Here is a 22696-nt window from a genome sequence, read left to right on the forward strand (position 1 = left end):
TGCTCCTCCAGCAGAGCACACAAAAGTAGGAGAGACCAGAGATGCCATGGCTTAGTTAGGAGACTGTTTGCTTCAAGGCCACTAGAGGGTGCTGCCATAAAACTACAATAAATGAATTGACCTTTTGACCTGCTCACACTCTTTTATGCAAAACCCTGTTGATGTTACACACACACACACACACACACAAAGAGATTCTAGGTCTCACCAACCATGGGCAAAAAGATGACAGTCAATAAAATTCTAAAATTTTATTTATAAACACAATGAATAGTAGTTAGAAGTCCAGTGTCCCATTTAGGTACAAAGTAAAAACACACAGTCCAAGGCCAGAGCCAGCTATGCCACAAAGCCAGTTGCACTCCACACGTTGTTCACTTCAACAGGGGTAGCAATTGTCCTCTGAGACCCACCACCCTGTAAGTAGAAAGCCTGCACAGAGCGACAAAATAAGACAATTCACTATATAATTCACAGCCCATCCATCCCAAACATATCAGATCATTAGAGGTTTTGTCACATTACATACCTGCACTGAGAGACAAAATAACACAGCAGTGTTTGTAATGTGGGCTATAAGTAGACTAGCATATCAGTGCAATCAATTACACCTGCCTCCAATTAGTCCAGCCCTTTTACAGTCATTGACTGGGTGAGAAAACACGAGCAAATCAACCCAAGAGACAAGCAGGAAGACTCTCTGAAGGCTCCTGTGGCTGCACAGGCAGTCTTACAATTACGAGGTTGGAGAGTTGTTGTTTCAAAATGTTCACACTGATTTCACATGCTCATTAACTCACAACCAGCTGACCATATATATTTCTGCTGCTGAGCTGCTTTTTGATGGAGATTTTCTGAATTTATTTTGCTACCATAAGAGCAGACTCCATGCTGAAAGCATGTGCACTGTCACTTGCAATGAGTGGCACTAATGACGCTAAATTTAATTACAGGTCATGGACAGCCTTCATAAATGCTCATATTACTCACCCACACTGAATTCCAGCACAGGTTCATCTGGGTCCTGACTATTTCCTGCAAAGTAACACAAACGTCATCAGAACATTAAGTCAGAGAAACAACATTTGGAGCTTTTGTACATGATAAATTATACTGCAGTAGTAAAACAAAGTCAAGCAGCAGTACATTTATTAAAATCACCTTCAGCTGTAATATTTAAACTGATTTAGTGTCAATTTAGATTATGTTTAGATTAAAATGAAACTAGTACCCTTGTAATGTCTTTTTAAATTAGAGGTAAATATTTGTATATTTTTTACATAATATAATTATATTTACTGGATTTTCTCTCTATTGTAGTTTAGTATTATAGTTATTACTTGTTTTTTATTGACTTGTCTTGTTTTTACAATGATTTGCTCTGAATGCAGCCTTTAAAGAAAAGACTATCTGTTCAGTAACTATCCATCAGACTGGGTCCATGTTACCAGCCAAATGGGTAATAATTAAATTAAGTTTTGAATTACGTATATTTGGGTGTTTAGGTGACACTTTTGCAAAAAAAAAATATATAATTAGGTTTAAAAGAACTAAACATGTATGTATTTAAAAACAATAAGTGTGTTAGAATTACTACAGCAACAGCTTGTAGCTCACTGTACTATTTTTGAGCACAACTTTGGTGCTTTTGCCTCATTTTTAAATCAGTGATCCCAGTAGCACAGTCTAAGCAGAGACCTCAGTGCTTGGCAAACAATCAATAGAATCAATATAATTATTAAAAAGAAACAAAATAAATGCCAACCATATAAAAAAAAACATAAACTTAAGGAAAAAACTAAACTTGATTTTGTGTCTTTAGGCTATTGTTAACAGCAAGCATGAGGTTAGTGCATATGTATTATTATTGGAAAGATTACTGCAAAGAAAAAAAGGTTGAACCAGGAGGGGGCGATATTGCTCTTCTTACCATGAGTTACATGCAGGCTATTACTTACCATGTCACTCACATTTATTTCACAAAACAGCTGAACCCACTTAATTCGATTTAATTGTATTTATGCAGAGCTGAATCACAACAACAGTCTCCTCGAGGTGGTATAGATTGTAAGGTAGAAAGTCTACAATTAAAAAGAAAAAACCTCAATACAGTGGGAAGGAACAACTCACTTTTAACAGGAAGCACCCTCTGGCAGAACCACGGTCAGGGAGGGGCAGCCCGCTGCGACCCTTTGGGGATGAGGAGACGAAAAAGGGGACAAAAGACACACTGTGGACGAGAGCCAGAGATGAACAAGAACTAATTATTGAATGCAGAGAGGTGTATAAACACATGGTGGGAATCCCCCAGCAGGGTAGTCCCAGGGTAACTAAGGGAGGATTCATGGTCACCTGATTCAGCCCTAGCTATATGCGTTGGCAAAAAGGTAACTTTGAAACTTAATCTTAAAAGTAGAGATAGTGTCCGTCTCCTGCATTCAAACTGGGAGCTGGTTCCACAGAAGGATGATCCCCTTCTACTTCTAAATATCCTAAAAACCACAAGGAAGCCCACAGTCTGAGAGCAAACTATCAAACTACGAGGTCTTTAAAATAAGATGATTATTCAAGACCTCATGTGTGATGGGAAGGATTCTGAATTTGATGCTGGACCCACAAATCATAAAAGAGAAACACTAACTCACACACACCAGAAAGTGCCAAGAATTATAATTATATGTAATTTAGTTTTGCGTTCCTTTATAATGCTTTCAACTATACAAATAAGACACTTCATGGGGGCGCCTGAGCCTTGTAGACACAACAAATACTGAACAAACCTCATGCGCCCTGTTGTTGACAAAACGATAAAAATGAATGTGTACTTCTGTCTTATTTAGGTCATTTTTGTAGTTTTTGTAGACAGACTACTGTAATTTCTCAATAATTATTATCGCTCACTCTCAAGAACAAAAACGTGAGTAATTTCCCAGTAGCTCACCATATTTGGGATCTTCTAACATCCACACTTCATGTTTAAACGGTGGTGCGGAGGCGGTGTACCGTCGCAGGCCGGATGTAGCATTCAGCGCGGTGTGCCTTTTTTTCAGTTGCTAAGCAACAGATTTGTCCCGCCCCTTTCGTTATGACGGGGCGGGCCAGTCCTTTGACTGGTGACGTTACAAAGAAACGTCAGGTGACGTTACAAAGAAACCTTAAACCGACCTTATATATAGACCTGGCTGTTCAGTTGAAACGCATTCACACAGCGGGACAGCAGCGCTTTAAACGTTCAAACACGGAGTTTAACACAAAACAACATTTTAGACATAAAAAACAAAAAAGTGAAATGGCAAGCTCGAACTGTAACACAATGACAAATGATGAAACAGTTCAGACCAATGGGGATAATTCTACAGTACATGCTTTGGTATCCCTCTTGAATAACTTGTTCAGTAGTTTTTCGATCAAGCAGTGGGGAGAGCTTATCTCAGGCTATCCGGATTGCTTCACTGCTAAGCGGCTTGTAGGTTTTGTAGAGGACGTAATGGACCTGTGTGCACAGTCAGTAGCAGTATCACCACTGAGGTCTTCCCAGAAGTCCCCTGTACATGAAAACTGTTCTGTCCACACCACTACTGGCAAAACGGTTTTGTCACGTGTGAAATTTTTGGACGATTCTGCTGAGCAGGAGTTTGATACAGCACAGAATATAGATGCTAACAGCCAAGAAACAGCTAACACAGAAGAAAGCTGTCAAAATGCTGACCAACACAGTGCTGCAAAACCAGAAAACAATCCAATTCCAGATCCCCAGCAGCAGAAATCCTGTGTTGAACATGAAGCCAGCATCCCACCGTTAACAAACGTAAGTCAAACGGAGTCATATAAAAAGATACAGCATCACAGATCTTCTGTAGACTGTGAGCCACCTGAAAAAACCTTAGACTTTGAAAGATGGTTAGAGACATTAATTCAGGCTGTGCTTTCAAAGCTTGGTAAACTTTTAAAGTGCCCTCATTCTCACCAAAAACGTTTGTTGGATCTACTCTTGGACAAATTCAAGGGGATGGATTTGCATTTAGACCGAAAAGTGCAGAATTATTTTGACTGCATTGCTAATGCGATTTTCACTGATATTTGTGACAAATTACATAAATTGTCACTAATATCATTGAAAATGGGGAGGAGTGGGGAGGAGGATTCAATGAATTTAATGGAACAACCAATATTTAATATCATAACTACTTCAGTATTCCAAGAACACCTGTTGGCAGTAACAGTTACTGATAGACTGGAATCATATGAAAAGAAAGAAAGATGCAGATTTTCAGTGGAAATCTTTGTGGAAGGACTGATTTCCCAGGTTGCAAAAAAATCAGGCACAGTCTTCAGCATTGAAAGTGCTGAAGCTATCTCCAACCGGCTTACCATGAAAATCTGGACTGAAATCAGGGCCAGATACGACAAAATCCCACCAGAGAAGTTCAAGAAACTCAGCGAGAGGGTTTTCAAATCCCTCTGTAAAAGATGGAAGCATGCATCTTTGGTGACATTCTGGCAATTAAACTTCCAAGATCTTGATGAAGATATTGTTAAAACTTTCAAAAGAAAGATATTCACAGAACCAAGTTGCATATCTAAGTGCTTCTCATCGGTGCGGGCATTTTTTGGGAGGTGTAAGGGAAGAAACAAAGTTTCCACTTTATAGTGACATCGTGATATCAACAGCAAAATATTTTCTAAAACTCACTGGACACTTTAAATGAGCTAGTTTTACATTTAGATCAGATCAAGTCATTTTTGAAATCCCCAGGAATGGTCGCGGCAGATGGCCACCCCGCCCTGAGCCTGGTTCTGTCGAAGGTTTCTTCCTCTTAAAAGGGAGTTTTTCCTTCCCACTGTCGCCTCGTGCTTGCTCAGAGGGGTTTGTTCTTTTGGGGTTTTCTTTTTAATACTGTAAGTTGTTACCTTACAGTGTGAAGCACCTTGAAAACACCATTGTTTCCTTTGGTGCTATACAGATTGAAGTGACTTGCACTGACAACATAACTAAGCTGGGACTTTAATTTAACATCAATAAAATTATAAAAATATTACATCTTGATTTCTGCTTGTTTTCATTGTCTGTGACTTAATGAATACAAATGTGTAATTTAACAGATTCTTTCTTTATGTTAGTCTGACCGGTGATTCCACGTTGGCCTTAGGTGTTGGCGCGGATACGCTGCAGCCCCTGAGCCATTAATGGCCCAGCACACTACAGTAAAAACAAAACAACAGCCATCTGTCCAACTAGGAAAGGAAAATAATAAACTGCCTCCTTGGAGGCAACCTGACTCAAAACAGTTGCAGTCCAACTCAGACTGACTGCAATCACTCTCAGGCAGATTGATGAAGATCTGCAAATAACTGTTGTCTAATTTATAAACGCAGACAGATTGCCAACACGTCTGTTCACAATAGAGGACTGTACTTACATGGTTGCAAACTGGTTGTTATCTTGCTTATATGAAAACATTACTTTGGAGCAATGAAACTCAAACACATTCATTTTTAAAATGCTTCAAAATGAAATTTTGAAGCATTTGGCTTTATGCTTTGAAAGTGCCGTTGTGAGTGGGAGTGTGAAATCCTTACTTGATGTGTTCCCTTTGCCTTTACTGTTTTCAGTTTTATCAGTTTTCAGTTTTATTTGTCATATGCAAGTTAGCACAGGGTCAACATTGCAATGAAATGTGTTTGACGAGCAGCAGTCACTCAGCAGCATGGTACAGTAGAAGAAAATATAATAAAATATAATAAAATAAAATAAAAAATAGAAAAATAGTAAAGAGCAAAATATTAGAGAGACGTGGTAAAAGAGAAAAGATGACTAAATATATATATATATATATATGTATCTATAAATATATGTACACTAGTGATTAAATAAGAAAATCTTGAAAAGAAATATGACGGGAGGTCAGATGGGATATTGCACAGGAATGAGCAGCAGAAAATTACAGTATTACTCAGACTTTTAATAGTCATATTGTCAGTTTTGGCCGACGGTCATGGGTCACTTCCACTAAAATAGCACGAGACTGGAGTAAAATGTACTTTATTAATGAGAACACATGGTGATACAGCAAAGAATCCAACCCTTCTGAAAAGCAAATGGCTTCCTGTTATACTCTACCTGATTCAGGTGAGCATCTGGAATAGACCAAGTCTGGGGGTCAGCAAACCAAAGGGAAACAAAACCCTCCCCATAAGAAAACCACTACAATATAACCAACACGTTCTCACTCCCAAAGCGTAACATTTTACGCTAGGTGACAAATCGTCACCATATTACGTTTTCGGCTACCCACCACGTTCCTAAATGACGACCTCGGAAAAAAGAGGAAATATGAGAACTGTCTGGACTGAATCTACACATGTTTGCTCTTTTTCTTCAAATCGCTTAGAAACACGCTATTTAACATCATTAAAGTCCTGGTTAAGGTCAGGAATAAGGTTATGGTCAGGGCTAGGGATAAGGTTAGGTTTAGGGCTGGAATACAGGGCTGGAACGTCTATTACCGCGGGAGCGTCATTGAACTGGATTCCAGCCATAGCCCGCCGCGTACCATAAGAACGCCGAAGGTCTCCTTTCACGTTCCTCAGGAACGCCGCGGGACGTGACAAAACGTCGACATGTTACGCCTCGGGAGTGAGAACGGGCTGATATAACACATCATAGACATATGAAGATTTGTAACAAGTCCTATAAATAACTCCATAACATATAAACTTCAGTCTCTTCTATATACATTAAAACAGCGGTCCCCAACCTTTTTTGCGCCACGGACCGGTTTATGCCCGACAATATTTTCACGGACCGGCCTTTAAGGTGTCACAGATAAATACAACAAAATAAAACTAGTACCGATACCGGAAAAAAAGAAGATTTATTCATAACACACGTGAAAGACCCAGGAAAACAGAGTTAACGATAAAAACGATAACAAAATAACGATAAAAACTCTGAAAACCATACATTTCACACCCGAGCCTCATCTCTCGACCAAACGACGGTCCGTGGCCCGGCGGTTGGGGACCGCTGCATTAAAACACCTTAACCACAGTTAGGTTTCAGCCCTCGCTGACTCAGAACAAAGTAAGACAATCAGAGTTCGATTGGTTTTTACTTGTGCAGGGGAAGCCTGGTCGGATTCTCAGAGTTGCAAGCTCTACACCCAAACTCAGACAACTCCAACTCCAGCCTCCACTCGCAGCCTTTTATTGAATGAAAACAGTTACACAACCGCCCATTGTAAACCCCATATGTTGTGTGGTAAAAGCTAAGGCACTGTGTGTGTGTGTGTGTGTGTGTGTGTGTGTGTGTGTGTGTGTGTGTGTGTGTGAGTGAGAGAGAGTGTATGTGTGTCTGTATACGTGACTTCCTGCTTACAAACGTTTTAACCGCATCTCTAGTCATAAAAGGGTCATCTCCCCTCAACCTCGTATATGGCTTAACCTCTCTAACAGTCCACCATTTACATGGTGAGCCCATAAAGGGCAGGAAGTGAACATTCCTTACCAAATAAGGAAACCAGAATCTTACATAGATTGTGCCTGCAGTTGAAAACTATAGCTAGTAACATCCCCAACATCCTACATGTGGGGGAGGAACAGAAAATATCTGAACATACAGTTCAAGACAAGGTCCAAGCACAATAATGACAACTTTTAACAAAATCACTCCAACACACACTCCCCTAGCCTGGCACATTGGTTTTCTCCAGGAGCTCATAAGCAGGTGATTGAGCTGCTTTTACTCTTTACAAAGTGAGTACTGTTAACACTTCTCTTTTTACATATACAACTAATTTAGGTTACAGACAAATGATTAAATGTGAACAGCTCTAACACGGGTTCTTTTCCTGACACAGGTAGGATGGCCAGTCCCCCTGTCTCTTCACCTTTAACGAGTCACTTAAATAACAACCCAAAAAGCCTAATAAAGAATCACAATCAACCAGTGTGTGTTTTTCTTCATTACGGTTTTTAAATACAAATCAGTCAGTCAATTAATAAAAATACAAGTAAGGGTAATGGAACCCCTGGTCTCCATTACACACATAAATACCATAAAGACACTAAGTCGTAGAGCTCTGAACTCCTTGCTTCTATGATATTTACACTTCTTCTTGGCCTTCTCCTTCACTCTGAGTCACTCCAGGATAAACGCATCAGCTCAGACATACAATAATTAAAATATGTGTAGGTGACCGTTTGGCAGAAGACGATGTCGAGGCGGTACTGCAGTGACACGTCCGTGGCTATCGTCGGGGCGGTGTCCTGCATCAGAAGGAAGTCAATAGACTTCTTGGCTTTGTTGCTCATCATGGCGCTGTAGTCCGTGGGCGTGGCCTGCAAAAAGTGTAAATAAACCATCAGAGACCAAACACAAATATGCCTTCCAACCACTAGTTTAGACAACATCTTGCAAAGAGTGTGTATTTCAGAGTGCAGTTGTTTTTAAATTTGACAGAAACAGAAATAAAGACGGAAGAGAAGGACAACAGGGAAAGCAGAAGCACCGACACACTGAAATCTTTTAGGGTCAAGCTCCAGAACTAGCCACAAATCCTGCTGGAAAGAACCTAAAAATACTTAAAAATACTTGCAGAGATCGAATGGAGCCGTTAACTCAAAAGCCTGGTGTCAGGCATGTTCTTTAATAAATAAGAAACGAGCTGATATGTTACAGACCCCAGTCTTTACGTAAAGAAAAAGCTGACATTTAGAGCGGTCTCGCAGCAGATTTTAAAACAGTGACACTGATTTGTGGGGTTTTTGGGCACAAATTTGAACCTTTTTGTTTTATCCATGTCCTTGAACACAGCTCGTGACTTGGGCGCTTTCATATGTACCGATTCATTTAGGTTTGTGCACTGAGGCCAGATTTAGGTATTAAAAACGAGTCAGTCATAACACTTCTTACATTAGTTAAAAAGCTGAGCTTACACTAAACCAACATTTAAATTTCCCCTTGTGGGACTAATAAAGGTATATCATATCATATCATATCATATCATATCATATCATATCATTACTAAAGTATTGCTGCAACATTGTAAAGACAAAGATGACACACAGACCAGACATAAAACACTGAACACTTTTTAAAGACGAGTCATTTAAGAGTATTTTCTCATAGAATAAAGTCGGCTGATATGGTGAAGGAAAAATCTGCTCACGAATCCTCCAACTTCTTAAAAGTAAGGAGTGACCTGAGCTGGAAATCAACATGAGAGGGATGACTCAAGAAGAAGAAGAAGCAACAAGAAAAGAAAAACAGAGTTCAGAGTGTAGTTAAGATATCAAGCTGTATCCACAATGTGTGCCAAGAAACTAAGCTTGTCTGTTGTCATGCTAAAGAAATAAAAAATCTGGAATCAGAAAACAGCCAATAACTGCTGATCAACTCACCCACTCCTCTTCGTGCCAGTCCACGTGCAGTGACGACTGGCTGTTGTGACCGCTGTACTTTGCTCTCAGCGTATCCTGGTCATTGCGGAGCACTACTTGTTCAGACTCAGCGGAAGGAGAAGCTTTGGTTGCGATGTACTCGTACTGCGTTCAGGGCCTAAATAGCTGAAGCTAGCAGCTTGCAGCCGCACACTGCCACCAGCTGACGGGTCTGAAAGGAAGAGGGTATGAATGAAATATGAAGCGTCCCCACGTAACGTCAAACACTTTTAGTACCTTGTCAACCAGACTGGCGAGCGTCCACTCCAGTCCGCTGGCCGATTGGTCTTTGGCAGCTTGAGACAGCCTCTCTGCGTAATAGCTGACCTGAGTCTTCAGCGTGTTGACGTAGGCGATGATCTCTTTGGCTCGGACAGTGTCCTGGGGTATGTGGATGATGACTGAGCAGGGAACAAAGACACACCGACACACCGACACATCTGTATCCGAGCTGGGACTGAGGACACTCACCAGCCACTTTATTAGGTACATGTGTTCAAAAGCTTGTGGCAGCAATTTAGTGCATTTAGTCAAATAAAGACAATAGAGTGGCCTGCAGGTGTATATTTTTGTAATGTTTCTGTCTTATGCCTGAAATATGCTTCAGCAGGAAATATACGCTGTAACTGGAAACAACAGCGTGATGGACCGGTTTAGTGTTAAGAGGTGTTACATCTGAAGTTAGAACGTAAATTTCCTGCAGAAATCTAAATCAAGCTTCAGAGGTACTGTTCCAAAAATATAGGGAGGGACGTTACCCACCAGATGTAAAAACAAACACTGTCTGCATGCACATGCCTGCTCTCAATGAGCCTAATCGTGGCTTAGAAAAAAACAACGAGGAGCCGACTTCGATAAATGCGATACCACTCGCTTCACAAATTCAGACCATCTGTGTACAGTGGCGTGTCTAGAAAATTTTTGTTGGGGGGGCCAGGTAGGGGCACAGATTTGGAGAAGGGTGGCAGATTTAATTGGCAGATAATGTTTTAAAAAAAAATTCTACCAACCCTTAACCATAATTCAATAATCCTATAAACCTAATAACCAAATGCACTTTTAACTCTTATTAGAATGAGATTTTAACCACTACGGTGCAAAGTTTTTAGATACTGCGTTGATAAAGTACAAGAGATACAATCAGTGCTTTGTCAGTGTTTACTCAGCAGTCAAGGACAACAATATTTGCATAGTATTTTTACTGACATATAGTGCACATATGTTTTGGGCAAAAACATTTTTGAAAATTAAAATACGAACATTTGTAACAAACAATTGACAAATTAGCCAATGCCAATGCAAAACTTTATCTGCCTGTTAAAAAAAGAAGATAATCTTCTCACAAACTGGTGTTTGATTTTGAAACAGGAAAAAAGTGGGGAAACAACTGAAAAGACTAACATTTGAATGAAACCTGAAAGCAAGTAAATACTTTCTATGCTGCCTTATCGTAAACTTTGGTAATATTGATAAAGAACAACACTGGCTGATGATAAAATACAGTCAGCTGGCATGGTGACACTGCCAGTATTAACCTGCAGGGCTGGACTGGGACAAAAAAATTGGGCATTTTTACTACAGACCGACCCACCAGGTAGTAAAGCCATAAAGACTTTGACTGAAAACAAACCCTGTTGTGACAGTGATGTACAGTCTTGTTGGTATATGTATGATTTCTATACATTTTACGTCAGATAAAAACTTTGGTTGTAAGATTTAGATAATTATTTAATAAAAACTAGGTATTTTAAATGAGAATAAGAAAGAAAAGTATTTCTTTGTGCCCACCTTTCCCTGTTAATGCCCTACCTGGCCCCCTGGCAAAACTTTGCTAGACCCGCCCCTGCACAGTTACCAGCTGTCTGCTACATAAAAAAGGATCCTGGTGTTATTTGTCTCTCAGAAACAGTTCATAACTTCCCTTCAACTCATTCATGTCACCTAAAAGGTAAACCTGTTTCTCCATCACCTGTTCAGCTCTGATGGTTCAGTAAGGACATCTCCTGGTTTCATCTTCATGTTTCCCTCTCACCACATATCTAAACAGACATCATGACCAGCAGCTTTACAGCTGTGGCTCCAGCAAACATCAGCTGATACTAGAAATTAATATTAAAGACATTCTAACAACAGCCGATCAAGCTTAAACGTGCTGCTGTTGTTTAGCGCAACATCTGCTGGTTTCCTCTTTCTGGCGCAAAGTGGGCGATAAACAAGAGAGAAAAGCCGATCAGCTGATCATTGATCAGTTTCATGATTGAAGTAGCAACAGGAGAGGCAGGGAGAGAGAATGAGAGAAGAGGCAGCTGTGCAGCATAAAGACAGAATAAATCCAGCTTTGTGTCTTTTTTCCATTCTAGCTAAAGTTCGGGACAAACTGCGTCTCTTCTCAGCTCAATACAAAACGTGTAATATTTTCTCTGAATGAGGGACCATTCCATTTTTTTAAGGAGCCGTTGGCAACTCTACTAACCTTATGAATAAAATAAAGTTCACTATCAGTAACATCATAGCACCCACCCAGCTGTATAAAAACTCCGTCAAACTGGCTAGAACGCAGTATGAGTTATTGCAACTGACAGTAAAAAGTCAGCAACATGAAAATAAACTCCACCTAAACTTGGTTTATATCTGACCCAGATAGACTGCAGGTCATAACTTCTTACATGAAGTTCAGTTCACCTGACACTCGGACTGGTGGCTGCTTCGGGTCTCTCCTCCTGCCTCCCCTTCCCTCATCCACCTGTTGCCTCTGTGGAAGCCCCGTCATAGCCACCACCAAACAACGGAGTTATTTCTACACATCGACCTGCATCTGGCCAATCCACCACCTCTCATTGTTCATGCCATTACAAAAAAAATAAAAAATAAGTCACTGGGGATATGCCCGGTATGCCCGATGGCCAGTCCAGCTATGTTAACCTGCAACCAAATCTGCAGCTCCATACAGCAATGTTACGACTTAGATTATATCTTATAACGCATAACTCTTATGTTAGCTGCCCTCAGTAGCATACTGTCTGAAATATTCCACAGCTGCAATAATTCTTTAAGTGTTATTTTTTTCCTTGGTATTCTAATTTCACCGAAGTTTACTAAACTCAACAAACTTGATATTACTTACCGGGACATTTATTCTGTCCTCATTTTCTTTCACCGAAAAATTGTTTCCTCCAGTGCCATCTTTCGCGCTTGGCTCTCCTACCTTTGCTAACGTGATGCGCATAGCGCAGAAGCGATGCTGCATTCACTTACACTCGGATATCTGAGCGTCACCGTGAAAACATAATCGGACATTTGATATTTGATTGAATTTTATTGTTTTGCCTTTGGGGTGGCACCTGGGGTGGCCAGTCTGGTTTGGGGGGTGGCCTGTGCCCCCCCAGGCCACCCCGCTGGACACGCCATTGTTACCGGGGCACGATCACCGGGGACCCGTTTTTCCAGCACACACGCCCGATACCACGTGACAACAAATACGTCATTTCCTGTTGACTAAAAAAAAAAAAAGCACCCTCTCACGGTCCTAGGGACCAAAAAATTGTCCCGCCCGATCAGCGGGCGAAGCCGCTGCTGCACGCCGGAAATGAGGCTTCATTTCCCGCAGGTCTATCTAAGCAGCCCGCTGTTTTCCAGCCCGGGGTCAAATGTGGAGCAAGGGCGCCACCCGGTGGACAAATAAAAACATTACAACTCTAAGGCCCGTCCTGCAAAATGAAAATGAACGCTAAACATCAACGATCCCTTTGACCGTAATTAATTTGCAGTGAAAAATAGCGTTTATAATGGGTTTCAATGGGGCACAAATCGACCACTAAGCACAATAGTGTAAGTTTGTCTGTAGCTTAGCCACTGAAGCTAATTGAAGGAAGTCAGACTTGAATTTTGAAATAAAATCATATCAAACTTTTTTTTTGGAGAATTTGGCTATAGTCCATTCAACACTGTGCAAATGGCATGTAATCAAAATTTGAAAATAGCCACAAATCGACCCAAGACCCTCCAGGGGTTTTAAGTACACGCAATATTTTCACTCTCACATTTTACTCTGTACTGGAAGACTTGTTCATTTTCAAGATTCATTCATCCATCCACTTTCTTCCACTTTATCCGGAGCCGGGTCGCGGGGGCAGCAGCCCAAGCAGAGAAGCCCAGACCTCTCTCTCTAAATGTCAGCTTTTTCTTTACGTAAAGACTGGGGTCTGTAACATATCAGCTCGTTTCTTATTTATTAAAGAACATGCCTGACACCAGGCTTTTGAGTTAACGGCTCCATTCGATCTCTGCAAGTATTTTTAAGTATTTTTAGGTTCTTTCCAGCAGGATTTGTGGCTAGTTCTGGAGCTTGACCCTAAAAGATTTCAGTGTGTCGGTGCTTCTGCTTTCCCTGTTGTCCTTCTCTTCCGTCTTTATTTCTGTTTCTGTCAAATTTAAAAACAACTGCACTCTGAAATACACACTCTTTGCAAGATGTTGTCTAAACTAGTGGTTGGAAGGCATATTTGTGTTTGGTCTCTGATGGTTTATTTACACTTTTTGCAGGCCACGCCCACGGACTACAGCGCCATGATGAGCAACAAAGCCAAGAAGTCTATTGACTTCCTTCTGATGCAGGACACCGCCCCGACGATAGCCACGGACGTGTCACTGCAGTACCGCCTCGACATCGTCTTCTGCCAAACGGTCACCTACACATATTTTAATTATTGTATGTCTGAGCTGATGCGTTTATCCTGGAGTGACTCAGAGTGAAGGAGAAGGCCAAGAAGAAGTGTAAATATCATAGAAGCAAGGAGTTCAGAGCTCTACGACTTAGTGTCTTTATGGTATTTATGTGTGTAATGGAGACCAGGGGTTCCATTACCCTTACTTGTATTTTTATTAATTGACTGACTGATTTGTATTTAAAAACCGTAATGAAGAAAAACACACACTGGTTGATTGTGATTCTTTATTAGGCTTTTTGGGTTGTTATTTAAGTGACTCGTTAAAGGTGAAGAGACAGGGGGACTGGCCATCCTACCTGTGTCAGGAAAAGAACCCGTGTTAGAGCTGTTCACATTTAATCATTTGTCTGTAACCTAAATTAGTTGTATATGTAAAAAGAGAAGTGTTAACAGTACTCACTTTGTAAAGAGTAAAAGCAGCTCAATCACCTGCTTATGAGCTCCTGGAGAAAACCAATGTGCCAGGCTAGGGGAGTGTGTGTTGGAGTGATTTTGTTAAAAGTTGTCATTATTGTGCTTGGACCTTGTCTTGAACTGTATGTTCAGATATTTTCTGTTCCTCCCCCACATGTAGGATGTTGGGGATGTTACTAGCTATAGTTTTCAACTGCAGGCACAATCTATGTAAGATTCTGGTTTCCTTATTTGGTAAGGAGTGTTCACTTCCTGCCCTTTATGGGCTCACCATGTAAATGGTGGACTGTTAGAGAGGTTAAGCCATATACGAGGTTGAGGGGAGATGACCCTTTTATGACTAGAGATGCGGTTAAAACGTTTGTAAGCAGGAAGTCACGTATACAGACACACATACACTCTCTCTCACTCACACACACACACACACACACACACACACACACACACACACACACACACACACACACACACAGTGCCTTAGCTTTTACCACACAACATATGGGGTTTACAATGGGCGGTTGTGTAACTGTTTTCATTCAATAAAAGGCTGCGAGTGGAGGCTGGAGTTGGAGTTGTCTGAGTTTGGGTGTAGAGCTTGCAACTCTGAGAATCCGACCAGGCTTCCCCTGCACAAGTAAAAACCAATCGAACTCTGATTGTCTTACTTTGTTCTGAGTCAGCGAGGGCTGAAACCTAACTGTGGTTAAGGTGTTTTAATGCAGCGGTCCCCAACCGCCGGGCCACGGACCGTCGTTTGGTCGAGAGATGAGGCTCGGGTGTGAAATGTATGGTTTTCAGAGTTTTTATCGTTTTTTATCGTTATTTTGTTATCGTTTTTATCGTTAACTCTGTTTTCCTGGGTCTTTCACGTGTGTTATGAATAAATCTTCTTTTTTTCCGGTACCGGTACTAGTTTTATTTTGTTGTATTTATCTGTGACACCTTAAAGGCCGGTCCGTGAAAATATTGTCGGGCATAAACCGGTCCGTGGCGCAAAAAAGGTTGGGGACCGCTGTTTTAATGTATATAGAAGAGACTGAAGTTTATATGTTATGGAGTTATTTATAGGACTTGTTACAAATCTTTATATGTTATGGAGTTATTTATAGGACTTGTTACAAATCTTCATATGTCTATGATGTGTTGGTTATATTGTAGTGGTTTTCTTATGGGGAGGGTTTTGTTTCCCTTTGGTTTGCTGACCCCCAGACTTGGTCTATTCCAGATGCTCACCTGAATCAGGTAGAGTATAACAGGAAGCCATTTGCTTTTCAGAAGGGTTGGATTCTTTGCTGTATCACCATGTGTTCTCATTAATAAAGTACATTTTACTCCAGTCTCGTGCTATTTTAGTGGAAGTGACCCATGACCGTCGGCCAAAACTGACAATATGACTATTAAAAGTCTGAGTAATACTGTAATTTTCTGCTGCTCATTCCTGTGCAATATCCCATCTGACCTCCCGTCATATTTCTTTTCAAGATTTTCTTATTTAATCACTAGTGTACATATATTTATAGATACATATATATATATATTTAGTCATCTTTTCTCTTTTACCACGTCTTTCAAATATTTTGCTCTTTACTATTTTTCTATTTTTTATTTTATTTTATTATATTTTATTATATTTTCTTCTACTGTACCATGCTGCTGAGTGACTGCTGCTCGTCAAACACATTTCATTGCAATGTTGACCCTGTGCTAACTTGCATATGACAAATAAAACTGAAAACTGATAAAACTGAAAACAGTAAAGGCAAAGGGAACACATCAAGTAAGGATTTCACACTCCCACTCACAACGGCACTTTCAAAGCATAAAGCCAAATGCTTCAAAATTTCATTTTGAAGCATTTTAAAAATGAATGTGTTTGAGTTTCATTGCTCCAAAGCAATGTTTTCATATAAGCAAGATAACAACCAGTTTGCAACCATGTAAGTACAGTCCTCTATTGTGAACAGACGTGTTGGCAATCTGTCTGCGTTTATAAATTAGACAACAGTTATTTGCAGATCTTCATCAATCTGCCTGAGAGTGATTGCAGTCGGTCTGAGTTGGACTGCAACTGTTTTGAGTCAGGTTGCCTCCAAGGAGGCAGTTTATTATTTTCCTTTCCTAGTTGGACAGATGGCTGTTGTTTTGTTTTTACTGTAGTGTGCTGGGCCATTAATGGCTCAGGGGCTGCAGCGTATCCGCGCCAACACCTAAGGCCAACGTGGAATCACCGGTCAGACTAACATAAAGAAAGAATCTGTTAAATTACACATTTGTATTCATTAAGTCACAGACAATGAAAACAAGCAGAAATCAAGATGTAATATTTTTATAATTTTATTGATGTTAAATTAAAGTCCCAGCTTAGTTATGTTGTCAGTGCAAGTCACTTCAATCTGTATAGCACCAAAGGAAACAATGGTGTTTTCAAGGTGCTTCACACTGTAAGGTAACAACTTACAGTATTAAAAAGAAAACCCCAAAAGAACAAACCCCTCTGAGCAAGCACGAGGCGACAGTGGGAAGGAAAAACTCCCTTTTAAGAGGAAGAAACCTTCGACAGAACCAGGCTCAGGGCGGGGTGGCCATCTGCCGCGACCATTCCTGGGGATTTCAAAAATGACTTGATCTGATCTAAATGTAAAACTAGCTCATTTAAAGTGTCCAGTGAGTTTTAGAAAATATTTTGCTGTTGATATCACGATGTCACTATAAAGTGGAAACTTTGTTTCTTCCCTTACACCTCCCAAAAAATGCCCGCACCGATGAGAAGCACTTAGATATGCAACTTGGTTCTGTGAATATCTTTCTTTTGAAAGTTTTAACAATATCTTCATCAAGATCTTGGAAGTTTAATTGCCAGAATGTCACCAAAGATGCATGCTTCCATCTTTTACAGAGGGATTTGAAAACCCTCTCGCTGAGTTTCTTGAACTTCTCTGGTGGGATTTTGTCGTATCTGGCCCTGATTTCAGTCCAGATTTTCATGGTAAGCCGGTTGGAGATAGCTTCAGCACTTTCAATGCTGCAGACTGTGCCTGATTTTTTTGAAACCTGGGAAATCAGTCCTTCCACAAAGATTTCCACTGAAAATCTGCATCTTTCTTTCTTTTCATATGATTCCAGTCTATCAGTAACTGTTACTGCCAACAGGTGTTCTTGGAATACTGAAGTAGTTATGATATTAAATATTGGTTGTTCCATTAAATTCATTGAACCCTCCTCCCCACTCCTCCCCATTTTCAATGATATTAGTGACAATTTATGTAATTTGTCACAAATATCAGTGAAAATCGCATTAGCAATGCAGTCAAAATAATTCTGCACTTTTCGGTCTAAATGCAAATCCATCCCCTTGAATTTGTCCAAGAGTAGATCCAACAAACGTTTTTGGTGAGAATGAGGGCACTTTAAAAGTTTACCAAGCTTTGAAAGCACAGCCTGAATTAATGTCTCTAACCATCTTTCAAAGTCTAAGGTTTTTTCAGGTGGCTCACAGTCTACAGAAGATCTGTGATGCTGTATCTTTTTATATGACTCCGTTTGACTTACGTTTGTTAACGGTGGGATGCTGGCTTCATGTTCAACACAGGATTTCTGCTGCTGGGGATCTGGAATTGGATTGTTTTCTGGTTTTGCAGCACTGTGTTGGTCAGCATTTTGACAGCTTTCTTCTGTGTTAGCTGTTTCTTGGCTGTTAGCATCTATATTCTGTGCTGTATCAAACTCCTGCTCAGCAGAATCGTCCAAAAATTTCACACGTGACAAAACCGTTTTGCCAGTAGTGGTGTGGACAGAACAGTTTTCATGTACAGGGGACTTCTGGGAAGACCTCAGTGGTGATACTGCTACTGACTGTGCACACAGGTCCATTACGTCCTCTACAAAACCTACAAGCCGCTTAGCAGTGAAGCAATCCGGATAGCCTGAGATAAGCTCTCCCCATTGCTTGATCGAAAAACTACTGAACAAGTTATTCAAGAGGGATACCAAAGCATGTACTGTAGAATTATCCCCATTGGTCTGAACTGTTTCATCATTTGTCATTGTGTTACAGTTCGAGCTTGCCATTTCACTTTTTTGTTTTTTATGTCTAAAATGTTGTTTTGTGTTAAACTCCGTGTTTGAACGTTTAAAGCGCTGCTGTCCCGCTGTGTGAATGCGTTTCAACTGAACAGCCAGGTCTATATATAAGGTCGGTTTAAGGTTTCTTTGTAACGTCACCTGACGTTTCTTTGTAACGTCACCAGTCAAAGGACTGGCCCGCCCCGTCATAACGAAAGGGGCGGGACAAATCTGTTGCTTAGCAACTGAAAAAAAGGCACACCGCGCTGAATGCTACATCCGGCCTGCGACGGTACACCGCCTCCGCACCACCGTTTAAACATGAAGTGTGGATGTTAGAAGATCCCAAATATGGTGAGCTACTGGGAAATTACTCACGTTTTTGTTCTTGAGAGTGAGCGATAATAATTATTGAGAAATTACAGTAGTCTGTCTACAAAAACTACAAAAATGACCTAAATAAGACAGAAGTACACATTCATTTTTATCGTTTTGTCAACAACAGGGCGCATGAGGTTTGTTCAGTATTTGTTGTGTCTACAAGGCTCAGGCGCCCCCATGAAGTGTCTTATTTGTATAGTTGAAAGCATTATAAAGGAACGCAAAACTAAATTACATATAATTATAATTCTTGGCACTTTCTGGTGTGTGTGAGTTAGTGTTTCTCTTTTATGATTTGTGGGTCCAGCATCAAATTCAGAATCCTTCCCATCACACATGAGGTCTTGAATAATCATCTTATTTTAAAGACCTCGTAGTTTGATAGTTTGCTCTCAGACTGTGGGCTTCCTTGTGGTTTTTAGGATATTTAGAAGTAGAAGGGGATCATCCTTCTGTGGAACCAGCTCCCAGTTTGAATGCAGGAGACGGACACTATCTCTACTTTTAAGATTAAGTTTCAAAGTTACCTTTTTGCCAACGCATATAGCTAGGGCTGAATCAGGTGACCATGAATCCTCCCTTAGTTACCCTGGGACTACCCTGCTGGGGGATTCCCACCATGTGTTTATACACCTCTCTGCATTCAATAATTAGTTCTTGTTCATCTCTGGCTCTCGTCCACAGTGTGTCTTTTGTCCCCTTTTTCGTCTCCTCATCCCCAAAGGGTCGCAGCGGGCTGCCCCTCCCTGACCGTGGTTCTGCCAGAGGGTGCTTCCTGTTAAAAGTGAGTTGTTCCTTCCCACTGTATTGAGGTTTTTTCTTTTTAATTGTAGACTTTCTACCTTACAATCTATACCACCTCGAGGAGACTGTTGTTGTGATTCAGCTCTGCATAAATACAATTAAATCGAATTAAGTGGGTTCAGCTGTTTTGTGAAATAAATGTGAGTGACATGGTAAGTAATAGCCTGCATGTAACTCATGGTAAGAAGAGCAATATCGCCCCCTCCTGGTTCAACCTTTTTTTCTTTGCAGTAATCTTTCCAATAATAATACATATGCACTAACCTCATGCTTGCTGTTAACAATAGCCTAAAGACACAAAATCAAGTTTAGTTTTTTCCTTAAGTTTATGTTTTTTTTTATATGGTTGGCATTTATTTTGTTTCTTTTTAATAATTATATTGATTCTATTGATTGTTTGCCAAGCACTGAGGTCTCTGCTTAGACTGTGCTACTGGGATCACTGATTTAAAAATGAGGCAAAAGCACCAAAGTTGTGCTCAAAAATAGTACAGTGAGCTACAAGCTGTTGCTGTAGTAATTCTAACACACTTATTGTTTTTAAATACATACATGTTTAGTTCTTTTAAACCTAATTATATATATTTTTTTTTGCAAAAGTGTCACCTAAACACCCAAATATACGTAATTCAAAACTTACTTTAATTATTACCCATTTGGCTGGTAACATGGACCCAGTCTGATGGATAGTTACTGAACAGATAGTCTTTTCTTTAAAGGCTGCATTCAGAGCAAATCATTGTAAAAACAAGACAAGTCAATAAAAAACAAGTAATAACTATAATACTAAACTACAATAGAGAGAAAATCCAGTAAATATAATTATATTATGTAAAAAATATACAAATATTTACCTCTAATTTAAAAAGACATTACAAGGGTACTAGTTTCATTTTAATCTAAACATAATCTAAATTGACACTAAATCAGTTTAAATATTACAGCTGAAGGTGATTTTAATAAATGTACTGCTGCTTGACTTTGTTTTACTACTGCAGTATAATTTATCATGTACAAAAGCTCCAAATGTTGTTTCTCTGACTTAATGTTCTGATGACGTTTGTGTTACTTTGCAGGAAATAGTCAGGACCCAGATGAACCTGTGCTGGAATTCAGTGTGGGTGAGTAATATGAGCATTTATGAAGGCTGTCCATGACCTGTAATTAAATTTAGCGTCATTAGTGCCACTCATTGCAAGTGACAGTGCACATGCTTTCAGCATGGAGTCTGCTCTTATGGTAGCAAAATAAATTCAGAAAATCTCCATCAAAAAGCAGCTCAGCAGCAGAAATATATATGGTCAGCTGGTTGTGAGTTAATGAGCATGTGAAATCAGTGTGAACATTTTGAAACAACAACTCTCCAACCTCGTAATTGTAAGACTGCCTGTGCAGCCACAGGAGCCTTCAGAGAGTCTTCCTGCTTGTCTCTTGGGTTGATTTGCTCGTGTTTTCTCACCCAGTCAATGACTGTAAAAGGGCTGGACTAATTGGAGGCAGGTGTAATTGATTGCACTGATATGCTAGTCTACTTATAGCCCACATTACAAACACTGCTGTGCTATTTTGTCTCTCAGTGCAGGTATGTAATGTGACAAAACCTCTAATGATCTGATATGTTTGGGATGTGAATTATATAGTGAATTGTCTTATTTTGTCGCTCTGTGCAGGCTTTCTACTTACAGGGTGGTGGGTCTCAGAGGACAATTGCTACCCCTGTTGAAGTGAACAACGTGTGGAGTGCAACTGGCTTTGTGGCATAGCTGGCTCTGGCCTTGGACTGTGTGTTTTTACTTTGTACCTAAATGGGACACTGGACTTCTAACTACTATTCATTGTGTTTATAAATACAATTTTAGAATTTTATTGACTGTCATCTTTTTGCCCATGGTTGGTCAGACCTAGAATCTCTTTGTGTGTGTGTGTGTGTGTGTGTGTGTGTAACATCAACAGGGTTTTGCATAAAAGAGTGTGAGCAGGTCAAAAGGTCAATTCGTTTATTGTAGTTTTATGGCAGCACCCTCTAGTGGCCTTGAAGCAAACAGTCTCCTAACTAAGCCATGGCATCTCTGGTCTCTCCTACTTTTGTGTGCTCTGCTGGAGGAGCAGCATTGGATCTAGTGATACTGAGTAAGCTGATTAGGACAGGCCTGGAGAAATGTGGTTTGCATGAAGTATCAGGAAAAAAACAACCTTGTATTGTAAAATAATAATACACGAATAATAAATACTTTTCATGACATTCAGATTTCTGGACTCACGAGTTCATAGAACATTAATGTTACGAAACATTGAGAAGTCTTAAAACTACATTGTATACTTATTATTTATTTACTTTAATCAGATTTGACTGGTATTTTTAAACATTAAGTTTTTGTTCCTTCAACTATTGTATTTAAGCTTATGACTCACTCACAGTATGTTTATATAACTGCCTAAAAAACGGTGAGGATGTGGCCGCAGTGGCTGAGAAGCAAGAACTTTGCTTTTTCTTCTTTTTTTTTTTTCTTTTTTTTTTTTTAATTGGGAAGCATAAATGAACATACCAGAAAACCCTGCACGAAGGAGCCATATTTGTTTTTTGTGTGTGCATAAGATGAAGCTTTAGTATTATTACACATATGATAAGGATGTTAGCATGCAACACACAAACTCAAGTGGTGTTGCCAAGATAGTTGCTGACTGGCAAGAAACTTCTAGAAGAAATCTGGTGACAGTCCAAAGCACAAATGAACATGTTTAATACTCGTGCAAGACCCTGTGGGAAGGTGCCAGATTGCTGTATTTTGTGTGAATCAGGAAAAGTGCACGGTGATGACTAAAGCTTATAAAACATCTCTCTCCTTATGTGTGCATATATGAGAAAG

At 40.0% G+C, this 22696-nt stretch overlaps 2 long non-coding RNA genes across 2 annotated transcripts; one reads left to right on the plus strand and one right to left on the minus strand.

Annotated features, from left to right (window-relative positions):
• Window positions 1-256: 256 nt before the first annotated feature.
• On the minus strand, window positions 257-13607 carry LOC147313158 (uncharacterized). The gene is made up of 7 exons (XR_015125155.1): window positions 12566-13607; window positions 9679-9842; window positions 9403-9613; window positions 2942-8340; window positions 2131-2230; window positions 991-1035; window positions 257-432 (listed from the first exon to the last, which is right to left on the minus strand). It is a non-coding gene; the product is annotated as an uncharacterized LOC147313158 (long non-coding RNA).
• Window positions 13608-18539: 4932 nt separating this feature from the next.
• LOC147313159 (uncharacterized) lies at window positions 18540-21678 on the plus strand. The gene is made up of 4 exons (XR_015125158.1): window positions 18540-18998; window positions 19710-19809; window positions 20906-20950; window positions 21500-21678. It is a non-coding gene; the product is annotated as an uncharacterized LOC147313159 (long non-coding RNA).
• Window positions 21679-22696: the final 1018 nt, after the last annotated feature.

The sequence above is a fragment of the Aulonocara sp. 'chitande type north' Nkhata Bay genome, linkage group LG15, assembly GCF_057382095.1.
Source record: "Aulonocara sp. 'chitande type north' Nkhata Bay isolate Kocher_YH1m ecotype deep benthic linkage group LG15, A_spYH_male_GT1.1, whole genome shotgun sequence".
NCBI lineage: Eukaryota > Metazoa > Chordata > Actinopteri > Cichliformes > Cichlidae > Aulonocara > Aulonocara sp. 'chitande type north' Nkhata Bay.